This window comes from Pteropus medius, unplaced genomic scaffold (assembly GCF_902729225.1).
Source record: "Pteropus medius unplaced genomic scaffold, Ma_sr-lr_union100, whole genome shotgun sequence".
Taxonomy (NCBI): domain Eukaryota; kingdom Metazoa; phylum Chordata; class Mammalia; order Chiroptera; family Pteropodidae; genus Pteropus; species Pteropus medius.
In genome coordinates this window covers 9,539,578-9,548,842 of record NW_024354500.1, presented here as the reverse complement: position 1 = coordinate 9,548,842, position 9,265 = coordinate 9,539,578, and the positions used below count along the sequence as shown (strand labels likewise).

The following is a 9,265-nucleotide window of genomic DNA, read 5'->3' as shown; positions in this document are numbered from 1 at the left end:
AGACTTGAGGGCGCCATCAGGTTCAGAATTTCTCTTTTGCAGCCTAAGCAAGACCTGAAGCACCTCAGAGCTCCGACTCCCTCCCCGCCGCCGGCCCCCCCAGTCCTCCACCACCACCACCACCGCCCGCATTGCATCTGCTCACGTTTTTATCGCACCCACCCCTTTCTCGGTTCAGTGGTGTCCTAGGTGGCTGCAACCTGCCGGTTGATTTAATAGACTGCCCCTGCCCCTGCTCCTCCTCCTCTTCTCCGTTCTCGCTCTCTCCTCCTCTCCCAGTCGGGGAGCCCAGACTCCGCGAAGCGCAGCGCCTGCCGCCCCGCGCGCCGCGCTCCGGCTCCGCCTCGCCGCAACGCCCGGGCACCGGCGCGGGCCAAGGACGCTCGAGGGAATAGAGCCCCGCGACTCAGCGTGCCCCAGAACCCGGGATTGCGATAAGTGGTGCTTTGATATAGCTCCGGAGCAAAAGGAGCGTGTTGGGAGTGAGACTTCTGGAGCCAGCGGGACGCCCCAGCTCGCCCAGTGCGACGCGGCTGCACGCACCGTCCGCAAGGTGAGGGGCACACCCTTCTAGGGGCGACCGCGGCTTCCCGGCTCACCCCCACCCAAGGCCAGGGGCCCAAGCTCTGCCTTGGGGGGATTTTTGCTCCCTCTGAGGCGCAAAGGCGGCGGAAGTTGGGGCAGGGGGCGGGAAACTACGGAGGTCGCCTGCGCACTGTCCGCCTCCCTGGACCTCTTAATAAGGGACGCATGTCTCCGTCAGTCCCCCCAGATGTGTGAACCTGAGCGTCGACATCGTGTATAACTGTGGTTTACGAATTTCTCGGGCTTCCTTGCGAAAGGATTTGAGGCGGCTTAGAAATTAAATAAATGTGAAAGGGGTTCTAGGAGGAAAAACTTGAGTGGAAATCACGCGGAAAGGAGGACGAGATGATTTCCAAGCCAACGGTGATTGAAAAACATTTGATTAGAAAGGACAGCACGGTTGCTCCAGCCCTCACAAAATAATAATGTGCTTAGTCCTGATAAAGAAAATTCCCGGGTGGGGAGGCGATAGAGATGACTCTTTTTCTTAAATTACAAAATAAAGCCGTCCAAGTGCGAGTTAAGACGGGAAGTTTAGTCTTAAGCTATTTCTACCCAACACTGCAAGGTGAGAGACTGGTCCCCTACATAGTGAAAATGAAAGGGAATTGAAGCTAAATGCAGGTGGTTCCTGCGCCTATCACAGGATCATACATGGTTTTGCATTGTTAAAAAATATATATTTTGTATGTCTTTGTGTCCAGTTTTGGATAGGACCTTGTATTCAACTCAATCCTGCTTGACCTTGTCCTTAGGTTAGAAGGATGAGGCAGAGGGTGTCAGCATCCCAGGGTGCATCTTCCTGACCTTCCTCATTGTCCTTCTCTGCTTCCTGCACCGAAGAGTCAGGGAGGGGATAATGGATGGACAAATGGTTTGGGGGAGGAGCTTTTTCCCAAATAATTCAGGGTTCTCCTACCACTCTTCTTTTACTCCCAGCTCCAAGCAGGTTATGCTCCTGGTCTGAACTCGACATTGCTCCAGAATATATATTTGCATGCACACACATATGGCGTGTGTGTGTGTGTATGTGTGTGTGTGTGTGTGTGTGTGTGTGTAGACATTTGGACATAATGTGCATGACCTTAAACACCCAGGGTGGATTTGTGAATCTGGGGCTTTTCTGACTTAATCCTGTTCATGGGGCAGGAAGCAAGGGCTCCCAGTTCAGCCTCTTCAATGCGGACAATATTTGAAATACGTTTCAAACACATATTGCAAATACAAAGAGGAGATTATGAGCCAGCCTTTCTCTTCTTGCTGATGCACTTGTATTCCTGCTGAATTAGGTGAGATGATTCTGTCTTCAACAAATAAATGAGAGGAAGCGTTTGAGGCCCACTTAGCAATTTCAGAAAATAAGCCCGCCTGCCTTTTTCCCTGCTTCAGAACTTTAGCTCCCAGACCATAGAACTTGAAAATGAAGCGGGCCTCCTAAGTGGGACTCAGCCCAATTTCTCTATCATGTTTAAAGCAAAGTATGTTGCTTATTTCTAAAATTGCATAGCACATCCATAGCTAACCATTTTGCTGCCTAGAGGTGGGAGAAGTGCTTCTGCCCAGCTATTTCATTACTGGAGAGCTATACAGAAACTCGTTCAAATCCTGATTCATCATTGTTGATAGAACTTCACGATTATGTCATCATCACCTGATATGGGCTGTTGAAACACAGAGGTTGCTACAAATCTCTGTATAAATTGAGACTTGTAATGATAGAGCAGGAGAGGAGCTCAAAAAATAATGTACATGCCTATATATTCCTTTAGGTGATCATTATCCCTTTAATGAAGACTTCCAGGGATTAAGACTTCACAGATTATTTTTATATAAAAAAATATTTAGATTAATGATTTATATCCAACACCTGGCAAATTTAAATTACACGGTAATCAACGTCACAAACATAGTAAACTCAAGTTTTCATTCTTTTCTCTTCTCCTGCCCATGGTGACTTTACTTGGGGCATATTCCTAGATCAGGTGTTCCTGGGTATCCTCCTGGACACACCAATCCATTGGGCATGTGTTAAGACATGAGTCACAGCCTTCCTTGCAGCTCACTCTGATGTCACCTTGTTAGCCATTTTGGCATCTATTCAAAATATTTGCTTCTCATTTCTTTTTATTGTTGCCTAGTCAACATTAATCATGTAAATAAATTTCTATTTTTTGGAGGAAAGTAACTAAGTTAGGATTTCTCAGAGATGGTATTTAGTAAGAGACAAAATCCAGAACCCATCCCTAGCCCAGGTGACACTACAATATGTTCCCATCCCCTGCTGTTTGATGAGATTATTATTGAAGAGCAAAATAAGATAACATCGCTAGCAGCAACTTCTCCCCTACCTGGTTCAATCAACACATTACCCCCATCCCCACACCAAGATCCCAAGGTGTCAAATGGAAAGTAGCTCCCTTTTCAGAAAGCCTCAGGCCCTGACCCATTAGGTCATCTCATTACTCAAACATCCTATTCTCTACACCTCAGCTTTACGCACAGGTCATTTTTTTCATGTTTCGGTGATCCTTCTTAAAATTTTATTACTATGCTACCCTTTAAAAGTAAAATATCTAAATCTAATACTTTAATATGGAGAGGCTTTTCCTCTATTTCTGTAGGTTAAGTTACATGAGAAAGTAAGCTCGAGGCTGCTAGAGAGGTGAATTTCAACCAAATAAGGCTTTATTTTTCATACCATACATTATCAAGGGCATCTCAGGACAGAGGTGAATCTGAGCATCTCATGCTTTATGCTTCTTTCTTCTCTATCTCTCACATTTTTATACATGTTAAAGTATATGAACATATAAAGTATATTAACTTCCGGGAAACACTGAAGATGAGTATGCAAAATGCCGGGAGGGGTGTGGGAGACAGGAAAGAGAAAAGGGGAGAAATGGGCAGCAGCTCTTTAGAGTGGCTCATTTCTCCCTTGTTTTCTCCTCTATGAGTCATTTTCTAGAAGCAGTATTGTGGCCCCTAAAGCTTGGGGCCCAGGAGAGTCAACTTACCAAAGTTCATCTTCCTGGGAAGAAAAGGACTTTCATCAATATCCAATCTATGTTTTATAATTTGATATCCCTTTTCACGTTTTATGGATTAAGAAACTGAGAACCAGAATTTATGGAAATCGGCAAAATCCTTGAGAATTCTAATTCGATTTGATTCTAATTTTATTTTTCATTTTTATTTTTTTCTTTTCTTTCTTTCTTTTCTTTTTTTTGTCTCACCCACTGTGGATACTTGGTTCACTATGGTCCTTGTCCTAATAGAGATCACTGCTTTTATATCATGGCCATATTCCCCTAAGACATGCAAAATGGAAAATACACATAGCCAGCAAAACACTTGTAATAGATCCACTGTTAGAGCTCTCTCCTGTTGATCAATTCTCAACATTGCAATTGTAGAATTAGGAAGACAAAATTCTTAAGAAGAAGCTGTAAAACCCAGTCTGGATCATTTTAAACTACAAGCTGTAAGAGGAATGAGCATCTCAAGATTCTGGTTATCAGTACAGACCAGATGGAAGGTCTTGCTGAAATCTGGCATCAGAAGAAAAACATTTTTTATAGCAAGAAGATAATATTTTGAAAAATAACAACCAATAGCAGCAGCAGCTTGCAGTTCCGGACTCTCAGATCCTTCTATGACCTCATCCACCTAAAGTGCCCAAATAAAGCAAAACTGGACCCTGCGAAATATCTTTCCTAAGTTGCAGCTGTTCTTTACCCCTTTATCAGATAATGGATATGTGGTGATATTTCCAAGGGATTTGGGAAGGATCAGACTTGAATATTAAAGTATGGATTTTGTTGGGAGAGTTTGCCCAAGAAAGTCAAATCTATGTCAAGATTTGTAATCTTGGGGATCGAAGACAAGCCAGAATGAGATTGTAAACTCCACCAAATAGATAGTGAGATTGATAGGTAATACCTCCCAAAGAGTAACTTCAGCTATGATACTCTAGTAATGTTCAGAGTTATCAGAAATCCATTTATCTGGTTCTGGCAGGAAGGGGAAAGAAGGAGTAACTAATATATGTTGAGTGTCTGCTCTGCTTCAAGAACTGTGCTAAGAAATGCACATATATTCTGTCATTTAATCTTCACAAAGGCACTGCAGGGTAAGTATTATCAGCCCCATAATTCATTCATTCATTAAAAACCAGTTTCTGTCACCCAAACACCTGACCTGCTGTCCTTTTCACGGAGCAGCAAACAATCCAGAGTGAGTGAAGTGAACACACCCAGGAGGAATAGCTAGAGAAAAGGTTTGAGAAGTGTGCTGGTCATAGAAGGGATCCTGTGAATTTGGGCTTTACCCTGTAGGCCTGGGGGAATCATTATAGGATTTTCAAATGTATTAATTAAGAATAATATACATATAGAAAAGTGTGAAAATCACGTGTTAAAGCTCAGCAGCTTTTCTCAAAGTGAGCATACTCGTGTAACTAACCACCACCAAAACAAGAAATAGAATGTCACCACTACGCAAGTGTCCTTCCCGTCCCCACCTTCATTACTTCACTCTCCTCTCTAAATGTAACCGCCACCTGCGTTCCGTCTGTTTATTTTCAGCTTTATATACACATAAATGATACAGAATGATCTTTTCTGTGATTTGCTTCCATGTTCTATTCATGAAATTTATCCATGTGAATGGTTATACCATAACTTGTTCATTTATTGTTGTTGTAATATAGCATTGTATTGTACAGGTGTGCCACAATTTAATTATTTATTCTACCGTTGATAGGTATTTGAGTTGTTTCCAGGTTTTCGCTATAATAAATAAATGCTTCGGTATAGTATGTTAAGCTGTTGACCAAAATAATTAGCTTGGTGTTATAGAGAGCTTACCCTGGCTGCAATGCAATATAGAGTGGAAGGAGGCAGTTACCATAATGAGAGCCCAAACCAAGGCAGTAGTAGTAGACATGGAGAGAGAGAAATGGAAACAAGATGAATTGAGACTGTAGAGGAAGAAGGAAATGATAACATGCAGAGATTAAATGGACGTAAGGAGTGAAGGAAAGTATGGACTGCAGGGCAGTTCCCCGATTTCTAAACCTGGTGAATAATGTTTCCTTTCCTCAGGACTGAGAACACAGAAGAATGAGTAAGAACATATTTATTGGATCTCAGCAGATTGAAAGAATTGCCCAAGGTGACTCCAAATCTGTGCTTCTGCTATAAAGTACTTCGTTTTTCCCCCGGCTCCCCCACCGTGCCCCTTCCTCCTGCAGCAGCTCTCCTCACACCCCAATCTGTAATGGGCAGCCACCTAAAAAGAAATAAGAACTACTGCATATTTTCTGAACTGTTGACCTATAAATCATTTGCTTTTCCCTTCAGTTTCGTCCCCTATCAGCAGCACAATCACAAGAAAAGGAGATGATGATGAATCAGCTAAAACTTTATTTTACCTTTTAGACTATAAGAGACAGAATTCAGGGCAAGAGAGTGTAAATAAAGGAAATAGAATGTAGACAGCCTCGTTCTGTTCTGGTTGGTTCAAGAGGACAGACGAGTTAAAAGTGTAGCGAGCCAGATTCCAGCACTTCATGGAGGATCTGTCTAACGCCATCTGAAAATGCAATTAGACTGCCTATGAGGTGTGGACACTGCCTCATTGGGAAGTGCAGCATCCTTGGGGGCATGCCACAGCTTGGGTTCTCCATGCCCTAAGAGAACATACCCCAGATGAGGTTTGTTGTGCAGGATGTTTATCAGGGAATGCCCTTGAGAAACACTGGAGAAAGGGAAGGAAGCAGGGTTGGGCAGAGGAAAAAGTTGAGCTGCAAAGTGGGCCAAACAACAGACCCAGCTAACCCTGTGGGGTTCTGAGCTAATATAATCCATCAGAGTTCTCCCAAGGCCAAAAGGATCGGGCTTTTCAACCCCGTCCTGCACCAGGAACTGAATGTGGGCTGCACCCAAGAAGGGCACGATCTTTGGGAGTCAGCCCTCTGCCACTGAGGACACCCCTGAAAGGGCTAACAATTGAAGGCTGTCCTGACCCAGTCCCCATTAGCTGGGCCACAAGCCCCTTGTCTCTATGTCCATCTCAGGACATTTTTTATAAGTACTTCAACTACAGAGGATTAAACTAAATAACTTTCCAGACTCCTTCCAACACCGAGATTAGTGTTTACTTATTACATTATACCCAGGTTTCTAACCCACTGAAGAGCTTACAGATTGTTATAAATAATTTGCCATTTCTCCTTTAATCTCTCCTCCCTCCCATTTCCACAAGTCAGTGTATCAGTCAAACCGCTCAAAGTATGTGGGCGGCAAGAATCCTCATAAACGTATGTGGCCCCTTCGTGCAGACATTTTCATAACAAGATAGAGAGGGTGTACTGCCAACTGTCTTCAGAAGCTTCAGGAGGAACTTTTTAGATGATCCAAAGGAATTTGTGTGTGTGTGTGTGTGAGAGAGAGAGAGAGAGAGAGAGAGAAGAGAGAGAGAGAGAGAGAGAGAGAGAGAGAGAGAGAGAGAGAGAGGGAGAAAGACCTGTATTTAATGCTTGAAAAAGATTTGGCTATAACTGCTCCTTTATGATTGAACCTGTATGGCAACTGAAATATAACTGAAAAACTGCTCATAAAAAGCCTCTTCTTATTATCTCTGCCTATTCAACAAGGTAACATAGTACCCTGCAAAAGGATTTTATGCTGTACAATTTTGACAAAGGGGCCAGCTGATGTTTGTCAGTTTGAAGAACCTCTCGGAGCAGATTCTGCTGGGGATGCACCTGCTCTCATATCAGACACAGCAGCCCCTGAACAGGAGACACTGCCTCTGACCTCATGGTTCATTCTGTGTTTGTTTTTAATGATCGGGCTGCTGCTCCCAGCTTTCCTATAACCGTATTTAATGAATTCCTACCAAGAACCACTCCACAAAATTGCCTAGAAAGTGTAGAAGAATCACACTCTGTTTTCTGCATCCATCCCAGCTCCATTCCTGGGTGCTCTTTGCTTCTTCTGCCACAGTTTGGTCTCCTTTCAGAAATAGTTGCAGCTACAAAAATATCATTAAAAAAAAAAAAACCAAAAAACATGGTCTTTTAATAAAATGTCACCGGTTTTTTTGGCCTTCGTTGTATTAATTTTCTGTAGTTCTTACTCTAGTTTACTTCTATTAATTATAATCTGATACTCCCCCTCATTTTGTTTTTACCACCTAAAGCAAATTCTCTGATGGCTCTGTGCCTCAGTTGTCCCTTCTCTAAAAATGAGTGACAAGTCCTACCTTACAGACCTATTGTGAAGAGTAAAGAAAGGGTAGTGCAACATGGGCTGTGAAGAAAATGATAGGTATTATTACAACTGTTATCTTCATAATTATTCTTGTGTGGGGTGCTATAGAAATAATTCTGATCTAAATTTAGGTGAAGGACGTGAAGCTGGCCTTGTAGAAAATAAAGAGAGATGAATTCAGGCTGAGTTCCACTGCCCTAAACCCTTTCGGCAAGATTTTTTTTCTTTTATTTACTAAACATTGCCCCAGATCAAGTATGTCATCAAGCCCCAGAGAATGCCCTTGGGTGCACCTTTCTCTACCACTGAAAATAGTCACAGATCTCTCCTTTATAGATACAGAAGAGACTGATCCCAGGCTGTGACTTCGGAGTTCCCTTTGCCATTGCTTTGCACTCACATGATTTCTGCATGCTTTATAGCAATGCCTCTCACAACTTAGTGTGTAGAAGAATCACCTGGAAAATTTATAAGGGAACTTACTCTCAAAGAAGTACATCCCTGATTAGAGATATGTACTCTTTAAGCAAGAAAGCATGTTGCTCTCATGTTGCAAATATTTTATTACAAGAGTCTTCTTTATAGGGAAAGCAAACAGCCTTTAGAAGTGAGCAAGAATATCACACCAGTGAGCCAATGCTCATCTTAAAGGTTACTAAAAGTTTATAAAATTCAATATATATTCAGAACTTAAAAAAAAACTAGTAAACTAGAAATAGAAGAAATAAACTTCTTGGTAAACTAGAAATAGCAAGAAACAGGTTTTCATCATAAGAACATCTTTCTGAAACAATAGCTAACATCATGTTTATTGGTGAAGAACTATAAAGATAAGACAAGGATGCTAATACCACCATCATTTAATACTCATTTGAACGTTCTGATGAATGGAATGGAATAGAAAGGAAGGGAAGGGAAGAGGAGGGGAGGGGAGGAAAAGGAAGGAAAGGCTGGGAAAGGAAAGGAAGGGAAGGGGTATTATAAATTTATAAATTCCGGTCAGGCAGTAGCTGTATTATTATTTACAGATTATCGACTAGAAAAATTCAAGTGAATAAATAAAAATGCCTTTTAAAAGAATGGAGAAATTCAATAATATGGCTAGCTACAAAATATGCAAGAGCCAATAGTTTGCCTGATTAGCAACAATGTAATTGTAGGGATTTGTACTAAGCTTGCAAATCACTGGGGAGAAAACAGGCCTGAGAAATGTAAGAAGATTCTGTCAGAGTCCAAGAAGAATGGAAAAATGAAAGCCCAACTCATCTAAAAAAGATAGAGGAAGAAGATTCTGCAGGAAAGGACTTCATGTTACAAACCTCATCCCTATGAATTCTATAATATTTATCCCTACAATACAGTACAGCATTGTAATTATCTCCTTTATTACCGTAAGTGAATAAGAA

The 9,265-nt window shown here is 42.0% G+C and overlaps 1 protein-coding gene across 1 annotated transcript in view; it reads left to right on the top strand.

Moving 5' to 3' along the window:
- Window positions 1–277: 277 nt before the first annotated feature.
- The window catches only part of HTR1E (5-hydroxytryptamine receptor 1E), a 60,503-nt gene continuing 51,515 nt past the window's right edge, over window positions 278–9,265 (top strand). The window contains exon 1 of the mRNA XM_039853072.1: window positions 278–553. The gene's annotated coding sequence lies outside the window, so the exon portion shown is untranslated. The remainder of the gene's footprint in view (window positions 554–9,265) is intronic.